At 49.6% G+C, this 13682-nt stretch overlaps 1 protein-coding gene across 6 annotated transcripts in view; it reads left to right on the top strand.

Moving 5' to 3' along the window:
- Cldn14 (claudin 14) overlaps window positions 1–13682 on the top strand; it is a 111094-nt gene that overhangs the window by 62897 nt on the left and 34515 nt on the right. For 2 of the 6 annotated variants that reach the window (XM_076549249.1, XM_076549251.1), the window contains one exon: window positions 64–174. The exons of the other annotated variants lie outside the window; for them this stretch is intronic. The gene's annotated coding sequence lies outside the window, so the exon portion shown is untranslated. The remainder of the gene's footprint in view (window positions 1–63; window positions 175–13682) is intronic. 6 annotated transcript variants of the gene reach the window in all.

Genomic DNA, 13682 nt, shown 5'->3' with positions numbered 1-13682 from the left:
ACAGTGACGATTCCCCTTTCCAGCCAAACACAGTGACCCACTGCCTCTCTGTTTTCTCCCCAGAGAGTCAAGAAATGACTGCATGATAATTCACTTATCTGTAGTGCAGGAACCGCAAGGACAGAACCACATATTATTCAAAATGGGGAATTCACGTCACATTATTTTCCATTGGTGAGTAATGGACGGGAAATGGGAAATGTCACTACAAGGCGGCCTGGCCATCTGGTAGGATCTTTCCTGTGACTGTGGCAGCTGATCGTAGTGTGGAAAGACTAAGGCAGCAGATCTCAAGCTGTTTGGCTTTCTCCAGGGAACTTGGGTTCATGCATGGAAGGCAGGCAATAAAGTCCAATTATTCTGGATGTGGCTGCACAAGGCATATGAAAATTATCTCACGCAGAGCAACGCTGCAGCTAAGTATTTTTCAGAACAGCCATCAGTCATTCCAGGTACCGGAATCAAACAAACCAACCAATCTCCGCGGAATGACTCATTAATCAAAAGACGGTGATGAGATGTTGGCAATTTTTCACTGCTCCACGTGCAATATTTTAAGTCTGACGTGCTGACAGGATGTTGGTGTGTAGGAAATTATCACACCCGAGAAGGACAGCCAAGCTTCACAGCTCTGGACTACTCGTGTGTTATCTATTTACCACGGAGCCTCTGGTCCGCCCGGCTGAGGCGTTTGTGACTTATGTAGGAACCGCGGTGCCTGTAGTTGAAAACGACAGTGGGATGAGGCTCTTAGTCAACCGAGACTTTGGGGGAACTCAGTGTTCCTGGGGTCCTTGGAGCAGACCAGAGCCTTGCCCATGGATACCCTGGTCTCCAGAGGTCAGCTTCTTGGTCCTTATGTTCACAGCTGTGGCAGGTCCATGATGATGAATTCCTTATCAACCCTGAGAGGGGCCACTTCAGGAGTGAGGTAGGCTCTGCTATTTAGCTTGGTGAAGCCTATGGAAAAGATTAATGACATTACAACAGAAAGGAATTTTTTCTTGTGTATGATTGAGCCAACCTCATGAATATCAAGTGCTAGTAGTTGCCTTTTGGGACTTAAAGTTTATTTAAATGAGCATGCTTTTAAAAATAGTAATAATTAAGTCCTTCATCTGTTTTTATTAATTAAGTCCTTCACCTGTTTTATTAATAAGTCCTTTGTCTGTTTTTATTAATAAGTCCTTCGTCTGTTTTTATTTTTCTCTTCCTCCGTGCAGACACAAACATCTCACAGTCCTGCCGGACTTAGAGGTCTAATGGGCTAATAAGTTCCACAGACTTTTCTAGGGCACAGCTTTGCCTGGAGGGGGCAGCTATGTGAGAAAGAAAATAAAAAGGGCTGGGGAGACGGCTCAGCCAGCAAGGTTCCTGCCGCACAAGAACCTGAGTTCAGTCCTTAGCACCCATGTAAACACCCAGCACTGTGGTACAGAACATGTCCATGACACCAGCCCTGAGTGTGGGGTGTGACAGATCCCTGCATTCCCTGTCCCCGCAAAATCAGCGAGCTCCAGGTACATTGTGAGATCCTGTCTCAAAAAAAATAAGATGGGGAGTGACTGGGGAAGACATCCAGGGTCACCCTCTGGCCTCTGGCACACAGGCATGAACATGTACACATGTGTGCAGGACACACAATTATAACCCTCTGGCCTCTGGCACACAGGCATGAACATGTACACATGTGCGCAGGACACACAATTATAACCCTCTGGCCTCTGGCACACAGGCATGAACATGTACACTTATGCACAGGACACACAATTATAACCCTCTGGCCTCTGGAATATGGGCATGAACACGCACACACAGTAATAATCAAAGCAATAAAGAACTATGGCGATTGGGAACGCCTGTTGGAGGAATGTGAATTGGTTGAAAGTTCATATTGATTTGACAGTTCATACTCTACTAGATGTAGATGAAGGTTTTAGCTTTTGCTCCAGGTGGATACTTTTAATTTTCTAGCTAAAATTATTGAAAAAGACACCATTTTTCTCTTTTTTTAAAAAAGGATATCATTTATTTTATTGTGTTACAGGTGTCCAACAGGGGTGCTAGGATTTGAACGCTGATCCTCTTGATTGAGCAGCCAGTGTTCTTAACCTCTGAGCCAGTTCCTTAGCCTAAGAGACATCATTAGCTCTAGACAGTCATATTTCTCTTTGGTAAGGATATCTTGATGTTGGGTGGTTGAAATACACCCTCTTTTTACATCCATCAGTTTTGAGCATCATTAAGATGCAGTTAATTATGCTCCAGACTGAGCATGTATAGACAGCTAAACCCTGAGCTATAATCAGAACTTGTCTGAGTATAACCTTTGAACAATGAAGCCTGTGTGACTAGATCAACCACCAGTTGATGGACGTCTTAACATCAACCTCTGGCCTCTAGCTGAACACTCATGTGTGTGTACATGTACCTGAACACACACACACACACACACACACACACACACACACACACACACACACCAGCAGAGTGAGAGAGAGCCCTTATGATTGAGAGGTGGGCCTTCTGGGTTCTGGTCTGGTTCTGTTCACCAAGCAGTGTTGATCCGATCTGTCCACCTCTCCGGGTTTCTGCCTTACCTGTAAAGTGGGAGTGCCCCACACCGGATCGGTGACAGTCTGCCACACCTGCCCACTGCTTGTTTTGTAACTAAAGTTTTGCTGGGACACAGCCATGCATTTTTATGCCATAACAGTGACCAGACATCCAATGAGGTTGAAAGTATTTCTGTTACCCTCTGGGTTAGATGACGTCCTTCTTGAGTCCTTCCAACAATTCTGGGCAGGAATAGACCACAAAGATTGGGGGCATCTGAGTGAGGGTCAGCTCTGAGATGGGAACAGACAGAAAGGAGGGGCTGGACTGGCGGAAATGAAAACACCATTTTCTTCTTTCCCGGTGGTGCATCCCTGAAGCCCAAGGGCGATGCTTTGGGGACTCACAATGTGAACTACAGTGGGCGGGGTAGGGGCAGGCTATGTCTCAAAGATTCCAAGGCCCAGGCTAGGGTGTAGCTCAGCTGGTGGAGTGTCCATCTAACATGCACAGAGCCTTGAGTTCCATTCTCGGTGCAACATAAACCAGGTGTAGTGGTGCACATCTGTAGTCCCAGCCCGAGTGCAGCAGTGCACATCTGTAGTCCCAGCCCAAGTGCAGCAGTGCACATCTGTAATCCCAGCCTGAGTGCTGCAGTGCACATCTGTAATCCCAGCCTGAATGCAACAACGCACATCTGTAATCCCAGCACATCCAAGGTTGTCCTCAGCTACCTACTAAGTTTGAGGCAAGCCTGGGTTACAGGAAGACTCTGTCTCAAAAACAAACAACAAACAAAAAAGATGCCGGAGTGAGCCTGCAGCAGATTCAAGGGTCAGGGTCCCCAGCGATTCCTTGCTGCTGTTTCCGATGGGCCTCGGTGTGGAGGACAGCGGTATGGCTGGTGGAGGCAGACACTGCTGGGCTCCTCCCTCGGAGGGCATCTGCTGCAGGCACCCCACACATGCGCCCCACCTGTGGTCACACACCCTGCCCTCCCCAACGTGTGGTTTGCCAGCTCTGGAAGCCATCATTCGAAGCCTCTGCCAAGTTTCCAGAAAGTCCCATCTGGCCCCGCTCGCCTCCCCAGCCTGCACCCCACTGTCACCAGCTCCGCCGTCACCCTCAGATTTCCTCCCCGTTTTCTAACAGCCTTCCCTTTCCTGACCCGAAACACCCTCTTCATCCTGTCCTCCTGGACATCGGGTGTGATACAAATCCCAGCACTCAGGGAGCTGAGACAGGAGGGTGGCAAGTTCCAAGTCCACCTGGGCCACGTAGTAAAGAGCCCGCACGGTGGTTGGTTTTGTTTTGACACAACCCGAGAGTCCCCATGAGGATTATCTGCACCAGGTGAGCATGGATATGGAGGACTGTCTCATTTCCCTAATTGGTCGGTGAAGACCCGGCTCTAAGGTGGGCGGCACCCTGGTCTAAGAGCAGAGAGAGCAGTGTCCACGCAGAAGGCATGGCCCTCTGCTCCTGGGGTGAATGTGCTGTGGCTGGCTGGCTGGGGTTCCTGCAAGCTTGACTACCTTCACGAGGGCCGTAACTTAGAATTCTAAGGCAAAATAAGCTCTTTCTCCGCTAAGTCGTTTTTGTCAGGGGATCCTATCACAGCAACAAAAACGAAGCGAAGTCTTCCTGTCTCAGAAAAAATCAACTTAAGGTTTGACATTCGTCTTCTCCAGGAAGAGGCTGGCCTCTCCTGCCCCGGGCTCCCCCAGAACCTCAGTGGCTGACACCCCCATTCTGACTGTCAGCCTGGCTGCACATCCCTGACCTCAGAGCTTTGTGTTAACCTTCTGTCATCGCAGGATGAGACCCCAAATGAGGAGCCAGTACTGACTGGTACCTGGAAGGCTTAGCCTACTGTGCCCAGGTAGGCCAGCCTTGGTGTTCATTATCTGGAGGTCAATGACTGGCGTATTTCACAGAGCACCTCGTTCTGGGTAACCTAAGGCCCAACTAGCAACAGAGAAGGTAGCCAGACCCCGGTAGCCAAAGGCAGACAAAAGTGATTCATGGTATTGAGCTCCTTGCATGGATGCCTTGCATCCACAACACAAGCCAGGGCTACCTGATGAAGACATGTTACGGTCCACAAGTCCCATCCCTCCGTGTGTGTCATGACCGGTGCAGAGGATATGGGTAGAGCCTCTCCACACTCCTTGTCCTGTCTTCTCCAGTTCCTGCCAGCCCTGCTGTATGCCACATTTGAATACTGATGGCAGCATTTGCCCTCATGGGCGCAGGTCCAGCAGGTCCTGGTCATGTGACCCTGCCTATCAAGTGTTGCCATCCCACCCATTGCCCTAATGTCTGAGCTCTCTCGGGCTCTGTGCAGAAGAGGCCCCGTCTGCCAGGCTCGAAGTGGGGAGCCTCGTTTACACCAAAGCTGACTCTCCTCCTGCAGGTTAGAACTGGGAGCAAGCGCGGCCAGTCTTGGACTGTCGAAGGGCTGGGAGCTGGAAGAGAGTGTTTACGCTGGGAGAGGGCATTGGGTTCTGCTCAGTCTTGAGGTGGCCTGTACCCCAGTATGGCATGTGGACGTGGAATTCAGGCAGGAGAAGGCGGGAGACCGATTGTGGTGTTCTCACCACGCTGAGGTCGGACGACAGATCATTAGGGCCAGGCAGGCAGCCAAGAGAAGGATGTCCTTCCCACTGGTTGTTTGGGGTGGCGGATAGTCACCTTGTACTTTCTAGAGTACTTTCATTATAAGGTTCACACTCACAGATGCAACCCTTGTTTACAAAGGCTTGAGTGAGCGCAAGACATCCCAACAATTTTTGAACTATTTTTAAATTTTCATGTATTTATTATTATATGTATGGGTGCTCTGCCTGCGTGTATGTCTGTGTGCCATGTGCACGTCTGGTATCCACAGAGGCCAGAGATCTCCTGAGGCTGGAGTTACAGGCAGTTGTGAGCTGCCATGTGGGTGCTGGGAATAGAACTCTAGTCCTCGGGAAGAGCAGCCAGTGCTCTTGACTGCTGAACCTTCTCCCCAGTCCCTCACCAAAACAATGTACCTCAAGAACTCTCTCTCTCTCTCTCTCTCTCTCTCTCTCTCTCTCTCTCTCTCTCTCTCACACACACACACACACACACACACACACACACACTTCATTTTTTTTTTCTGTGCTCAGATGGGAATTTCTAGAAGAATGAATCAGGACTTTTTTAAAGCCTAGAACAGATGTGCTAGAGATGATGTATTATTTGAAGCTGTCCACTTGCTATGGACAAAAGCATAGGAAAACACCCAAGATGGTGACAGGTCTGTAGCTCTAAGCCTGTGGGATTTCCAGCTGCAGTCTGGCCTCTTTCCCTGCTCCCTGGAGCTGTGAGTCGGGGGCAGAGGCATCAGGACATCTAGCGATGTAGGACAGAGCTAAGCAGAAGAGAGACCATTGACGCGGGTACCTGGCTGCCCGGCTCTGGCCTCTGCAGTGTCTCCCGCACCTCCTCAGCTCTCTTTTCCCTTGCCAAGTCCCTCTGCTCCCAGAAAAGCCCAGGACCGCAGTGAATGCCAGGGCGTTGGAGACAAGTGTTCTCACTGCTCCTGACAGCGTCTATAAGACAGGCATGCTATATGCTGGTTGCTAGACACCAGGTGGGTGACTAAGATGGAGCTAGAGAAAGTCGTTCTAAGTTGGGGGGGAGGGGGACCCTGCACTTCTTTCAAACTTAACCTTGACGGGAAAGAGCCAAAGTTAGGAGGGGAAGAGAAATGTCAATATTTCCTTCATATTTGAATTTGTGGTTTTTAATTTATGTGTTGAACTCCAGGGGCAGACAGACATATCTTCTTGCACGGCTCTCCGGTTACTCTCCCCCGCGCATCTGCATCCTGTTCTCTGGAAGGCACCATATATCACAGGGGCTTGAGACGGGAGCATGGGAGTGCAGGAACTTGGCTGTGCTGGTACCCAGGCAGGCTTTGCTGAGTACGTTTGGAAGCCCTCAGCCCATCCTGGGGACCCCTCACTGTCTCCCAAAGACAGCGAGGATGAGAAAAAAATTAGCATCTAGGCAAGAAACACAATTTGCACGACAGTTATCCTCTCTTGCGGTCTGTATTGTTAGATGTCGTTGAGATTTTTAATTTTTATGTTATGTTTACGAGTATTTTGCCTGCACGTGTGTGTGTGTGTGTGTGTGTGTGTGTGTGTGTGTGTGCGCCCACCTGGTGTCCAGGGAGGTGAGCAGAGGTGTCAGGTCCCTTGGAACTGGAGTTATAGACAACTGTAAGCCTCCGTTTGGGTGCCAGGTCTCTGGAAGAGCAACAAGAGCTCCTCACGCCTGAGCCATCTCTTCAAGCCCTTGATCCACATCTATTTTATTTTGAGACAGACGTCAAGTCTTCCCGGGGCGTAAACATGCATTACCACATAAAGTAGAATGTAGGTCCCAGGAAGGAAAGGTCAGCCTAATTGTACATGGAGAGTGACCGTCCTGATCACATTGGGCGTGGAGAGAGAGATTTTTTATCATATCAGTGGTGCCAAGGAAGTTACTCTTACCCCAGCTGGGAAACCTGTTTAATCTGCAGTGAGAAGTTCCAAGAGTTCTATGTTGTTTTTTGCTCTTTGCCTCTTGCGGGGGTGCGGGGGAGGCTGCTGCTCAGCTCCCAGATAAATACACGGAGACTTATTCTTTCTTATAAATGCCCAGCCTTGGCTTGGCTTGTTTCTAGCCTGCTTTTGTTAATTATCCTGTCTACCTTTTGCCTCTGGGCTTGTATCTTTCTCTATTTCTGTGTACCTTTCCTTACTTCTTGCTCCGTGGCTTGCTGTGTAGCTGAGCTGGCCCCTAGAGTGCTCCTCCTTATCTCACTCCCAGATCTTTTCTTCCCAGATTTCTCCTCCTATTTATTCTCTCTGCCTGCCAGCCCCACTCATCCTTTCTCCTGCCTTGCCATTGGCTGTTCAGCTCTTTATTAGACCATCAGGTGTTTTAGACAGGCATAGTAACACAGCTTCACAGAGTTAAACAAATGCAATATAAAAGAGTGCAGCACATCTTTGCATCATTAAACAAATGTTCCACAGCATAAACAAATGTAACACATCTTAAAATAATATTCCACAACAGTTCTGTGTGGGGATGTAGGCCTCAATGTTTAAACTTTGGGAAGGGGACATGGTTTGGTGGGTAGTGCTTGCCTAGCATTCTCAAAGCCCTGGGTTCAAGCCCATATAACATAAAACCAGGCATGTGGTGCCACATGTTTGTAATCCTAGCACTTGGGACTTGGAGGTAGGAGATCAGGAGTTCAAGGCCAGCATTGGCTACAAAGCAAGTTCAAGACCAGCCTGGGCTATATGAGACTCTGTCTTCAAAATAACAACAACAACAAAAAGTAAATAAATGAAGTCAGTCAAAGCTAAGCTGCTTAAGATAACTCAGCAGGGTTGTCTGGTGGTGTGGTACAGCTAAAGCCATCAATTCTCAGCCTTTTGGCTAAAATCAAGTGTTAAAACTTCTAAATCCTGAGAGCATCCTATCAGTCTTCTGGCCTTCTACAGAACAGCACTCTGTCCCATGATTTCTGGGTAGGAAATCTCAATGTTGCCATTTTCCTTGGGTGTTACTCTTTGAGTCAGAAAAGTAGGAACTAAGATAAGAGCACCGTTCTCGGACCCCCTTGCTCCAGGTCTCCACACACACAGTGACCCACCAGCCTGGGCCTCTCTCACGGCTCCTGAGACATCTGCCCACACAGATGGACCTCTGGTGTGTAGAATATCATTTCCTTGGGGGGGAAATCCAATCTGTCTACAGGACTTTGTTTTAAGATTTTCTTGGAATGTGGTGAAAAATCTGTGTTTCTGCCATGGGAATGTTCAGCAGGAGTCTGTGTGGCCCCCGTTACGGGATGGTATGCGTATTGCGGGCCTGAATGGATGGCTATTTGATGGGTACTTAGCTCCCCTGCACACGTGAGCCCAGGAAAGGGGGACAGACAGCCTTTATCAAATCCCCGCTCCTCCCGGCCCCCTCCAGGACAACCGCTTGACTCCCCCAGGGGGAACAGCCCCCTGGTTTAAGAAACAAAGCTGATCTCTACCAAGCAGCCTCTAATTTTAGAAATGTCCATGGCCATCGCTAAATTTTGTAATCTTTAATACCGAGTACCTTTTTCTGCCTTTTTGAAGTGACAGCTTTTTTGAGAAAGTTTGGATTTCCCGAAAGCCACAACCACTGGGTTGTGTGCTCTGCACAGCTCATACGCTAAAGCCAAAAGCTGCTGAGGCTGGAGCATGCCCCATGCGAAAAGGGCTCTGACTTCGAGGAGCCCACATCCATGGAAGCTGAGGGGAAAGTGTGCCTCCACAGCTCACCTAGACCAATGACAGAGCTGCCAAGATGAAGGGTTGGTTCCTGTGAGGCCCTCAGAAGGGCCTCTTTGGGTACCCATGAGCGCATGCCCAGTGGGGCTGGACCAGCCTTAGAAAGAGACTCCTTCGCTTGGATCTGTTGTAGTTCCTGGTGGGTCGTGTAGAAGCCTGGAGTCTCCATCCAATGGAAGCTGAATTGTACGCCCACACAGGGACCTGCAAGGCTTACCTCCCATTCTTGTCAATGGGACTTCAACCTGGAATGTCTTCTTGGCAGATTATGTTGGGTTAAGATCGTAAGCCCTAGAGGCTGCAGGGGTCCAGCTGGGGTGGGCGCCACTGCGATGAGCAAGAATGTGGTGGAGAGACGGGAGAGAAAGAGAAGCTGAGCAGATTGTGCACTATGAAGAGAGGCGGAACTGGAGAGGAGAAGGAGATGAGGAAAGCCTGGTGGGAGAGGCCTGCACTGCCACCTGAGGCCGCGGTGACATCTGGACCTATGCTAACTACCAAGGGCCGTGTCTGGGTCTGTGGCCCTTGTGCAGTGGGGGTCTGTGTTGATGTCTGAGGCCTGTGTCCCTACCAAAGACCATGTGCACATCTGGTCTGGGCTGCCCTCCGAAGCCGTGTTGATGTCTAAGTACCATGCTGAGCTGAACCATCCCCTCACTGGCCACTACACGGTGGTGCCAGTGGTGACATGAATGCAGGAAAGATGGCCTCACCCCTTACTGGATGCAGCACTTGAAAAAGCCAGTCCTGCCCCTCTCTGGGATGGTGTGGGAGAGCTGGTCCTGGCCCTCGCCTGGGCCCCTGGTGGTGTGAGTGTGGGAGAGCCGGCCCGGCCCCTGGCCTGGGCCCCTGGTGGTGTGAGTGTGGGAGAGCCGGCTCCTGTGGCATGGGTGCAGGAAAGCTGGTCCCACCCTTCACCTGGGCAGTTCTGGAAAGCTGGCCTACCCTTACCTAGGCAGGTGGTGTGGGCATGGGAGAGCTGGAAGGCTGACCAACTCAGCTACCAGCCAGGCCCAGATCCAGGGCTTTGCCCTGCCCCAGTACCTACCCCATCTATGAGCTGCCAGGGTGTGTGAAAGGTCCAGTCCTGCAGAACCCCAAACTGTGGAATCCCCATGACTCAGGGCAACAGCAGGACAGCCAAGAGGAGCCTCAGTGAGGCCAGCATCAGTGGTGCAGCAGAAGCCCAGGGCCTCAACCCCGACCAATGACTCACTGCAGTGAACATTTGCAAGCAGAGCTGAGTGGACAAAAGGGTACACTGTGTGACGCACCGGGACACCACAGCTGCCATGGCAAGACTTTATTTTTATTGTCTATTTTCTTTTGGGGGAGGTTACAAGGGTGGGTGGTGGATATGGATGGACTGGGAAATGAGTGGGATTTGGGTGCATGATGTGAAATTCATAGAATCAATAAAAATATTATGGGGGAAAAGAAGATCATGAATCCTAACACATGGCGATTGTCTTAGTTAGGGTTTCTATTGCTGTGAAGAGACACCATGACCATGGCAACTCTTATAAAGGAAAACATTTAACTGGGGTGGTGGACTACAGTTTCAGAGGTTCAGTCCATTATCATCATGGCCAGGGAGCATGATGGCTGGGAGTGTGATGGCATGCAGGCAGGCATGTGGCTGGAGAGGTAGCTGAGAATTCTACATCATGCAGGCAGACAGGAAGTGAACTGTCTCACCGGGCGTGGCTTAAGAATATATAAGACCTCAAAGCCGCCTCCACAGTGACACATTTCCTTCAACAAGGCCACACCTCCTAATAGTGCCACTCCCTATGGGGGCCATTTTCCTTCAAACCACTGCAATGGTGTATCAGCGTTTTCCAATGTTCTCTTCACAATAGGGAGGATATGGAATTGATCTAGATATCCATCCACAGATGACTAGATAATAAAAATGCGGTGCACGGTGGGATTTAATTAAGCTGTAAAGGGAAATGTCATTATAAAATTTACAGGAAAATGGATGGGATTGGAAATGTATTAAATGAGCTAGCTCAGACTCAGAAAAACAAACACTTGTATGTGTTCTCTCATATATGGATCCTAGATTCTGATTGTTATATATGTGTGTTATGTGGGAGTGAGTGTGGGTAGATGCCAGGAAGCTAGAAAGGAGAAGGTTATGCCGGGGGAGCATGGGTCCCATCACCCTGAGATAACTCTGGAGCAGAGCCCTAATCCATAGCCAGCCAGAGGCTGGACGAGGCGGCTGCTGTCCAAAGAACGCCAAGGGCTGCAGGCAGCTGCCAGAACTAGACAGGGGTGAGCAAGGACCCCCCCCCCCTAAGACTTCAGAGGGAGCATGGTTCTACCCACATCTGGATCATGGGTTTTTTCAGACTCATTTTTCAGACAGAACATTTTAAACTGTACATCGTCATCTTTTACAATGTTTCTAGGGCCCGTGGCTCTTGCCATGGAATTCTGTGTTGTCCAAGGATTCCGCACACAGTGGATGGTGAACACACATAAGTGCTGAGCTGAGTGCTGGGGAATTGCTGCAGCCAACGGCAGCTCCCCTCTCCTGATGGCGAGAAAGAGGGCTTGAACGGACCAGAAGGTCCTGCCATAATAAAAATGAGATGAGAAAATAAGAATGCCCATAATGGGGGGTTTCCACATTTCACAAGGTTTCCGTGTTTATGATAATGAAACGATGTGGATACTTTCGTGATTAAGAAGTAACACAGGAGCCTGGCAGGTGGCACACACCTTTAACCCCAGCACTCAGGAAGCAGAAGCAGGTGGAACTCTATGAGTTCGAGGCCTGCCTGGTTTACAGAGTGAGTTCCAGGACAGCCAAGGCTGCACAGTGAGATTCTGTTTCAAAAAACCAAACAAAAACAAAGAAGAACTACAAGAGGCAGGAGGGGTGTTCTTGCTGAAGGACCTGGACTCAGGTCAAGGTGCAGCCCTCGAGATAATAATAGCACCTCACTATGACTCCCTCCCTCCCACAAGGCTCCACCTTCCACGAGTCTCCTACCTCCCAATAATAATTCAAGTTTTGACTTCATCAACAGATTAGCCATTCATTAGGTCAACCAGACCCTCATGAGCTAACTGGCACTGGAAATGCCTTCACAGGCACACCCAGAGGTAAAGTTACCAATTTATCTCCTGGGTATCTGTAGTCCATATAACATTGGTGAATTGTCACACGCTTTTTTTTTTTTTTTTTTTTTTTGTTTTGTTCTTGATTTTTTGAGACAGGGTTTCTCTGTGTAGCCCTTGCTGGCCTGGAACTCACTCTGTAGACCAGGCTAGCCTTGCACTCACAGACAGTTCAGCTTCTGCCTCCTGAGTGCTGGGATTAAAGGCATGCGCCACCACAGCCTGGTGGTCACATGCTTTTTAAGTTTGTTTTGAAAGTGTCCTCTGAGAGTGAGGAGGCCTTCCCTCACCTCCTCCAGAGCCCCCAACCTGGGGTCAGGCTACCTCACTTTGTAATAGGGAGAGAGGAAAACAGGAAGCAGGTGAAGTGATTGAGATTTTAAAAACCAGCATGGTGGCTCACTCCTTTAATTCCAGCGCTCAGAGACAAAGGCAGGTGGATCTCTGCGATCAAGGACAACCTGGTCTATACAGTGGGCTCCAGTATAGCCAGGGCTGTGTAAAGAGCCCCTGTTTCAAAAAACCAAAACCCAAACGAAGACAATAAAAACAAGCAAAGAAATGAAAGAACATCGTGCCCCCTTTTCCCACTTTTCAGCAATCAATCTTTGTTCACTCTCCTGGAAAAAGAAACGAGTCTGAGAATGGACAGTCAACCCTCTCCACAGACATTACTATTATTCATCCCATGGTGTAAAAATGCCTGTGGTGGGAAATGGAAGCTAGAGGGTCATCCACAGAGAGGACAGAGAGGACCATCTGCCTGGGACTCCAGCGGGGCCAGCCCTTCAGCCCTCCATCACTTGGCCCTTCTCAGCTCCCCTGTCTGGTTTCTGTGGGCACTGGGAGCAGCTGATTCAAGGATGTTGTCCGGTTCCTTCTTTTTCTTGTGCTTGTTTTTCCATCAGGCTGTTCCAGTAGTTCTCGCTGGTTGAGGTAAGCGCCTGATTCCACGAGCTTTGCTGTCTATCTGCTGCTTGCTCTTTTCTCTTTTTCTTTTGTTTGCTACGTGCTTAATGAACTCATCCATCAAAAAAAAAAACCTGCAGCCGTCCAGATCATTCTCTGGGCTGTACATAACAGTGCCTTTCAATCCAATCAAGTTCAAAATCAAGATCACAGTCACATCTCTTTGGAGTTTTTCTAACCATTTGGCATGTAAAAAGCTGTCTTTCCCATGCCGGCTAATTCTCAGAGAGCCGGGAAGTGTTGCTACACAGGCTGCTAGGGAGAGAAAGCTTACCGGCAGCCCTGGCCAGCTGTGACGCTGCATGCTGCGCTGCTCGGCTGTCAGGCAGGATGAGCTCACCGGGGCAATCGTGGCATGGCTGTTGGGGGGCAACCAACTGCTGTCCAGTCAGACTCGAGGCCTGCTCCACAGGAGGATGGACAGCCTGTCAGCCTGGTGAAAAGCCCACGTCTGCCGAGGTCATGGGCCCTCCCGGGGAAGCTACTGCTGTTTCTGTTAAATGAATATGTGTCTGCCAAGCTGCCTTCTAGACGTTTATGTTTCTGCCTAAAGATCAGCCCCGTTCTCAGTCTTTGTCGGAGAAGCTTCTTTGGGCTGTGGGTGGCGGTTGCTGCAAACACTCTCTAAGTGCTGAGACTAAGTGACTGTTGGATGCTCCGTCC

Source organism: Peromyscus maniculatus, chromosome 12 (genome assembly GCF_049852395.1).
Source record: "Peromyscus maniculatus bairdii isolate BWxNUB_F1_BW_parent chromosome 12, HU_Pman_BW_mat_3.1, whole genome shotgun sequence".
In the NCBI taxonomy this organism is placed as follows: domain Eukaryota; kingdom Metazoa; phylum Chordata; class Mammalia; order Rodentia; family Cricetidae; genus Peromyscus; species Peromyscus maniculatus.
The sequence above is the reverse complement of the archived record's forward strand: the minus strand, read 5'-3'. Positions and strand labels throughout refer to the sequence as shown.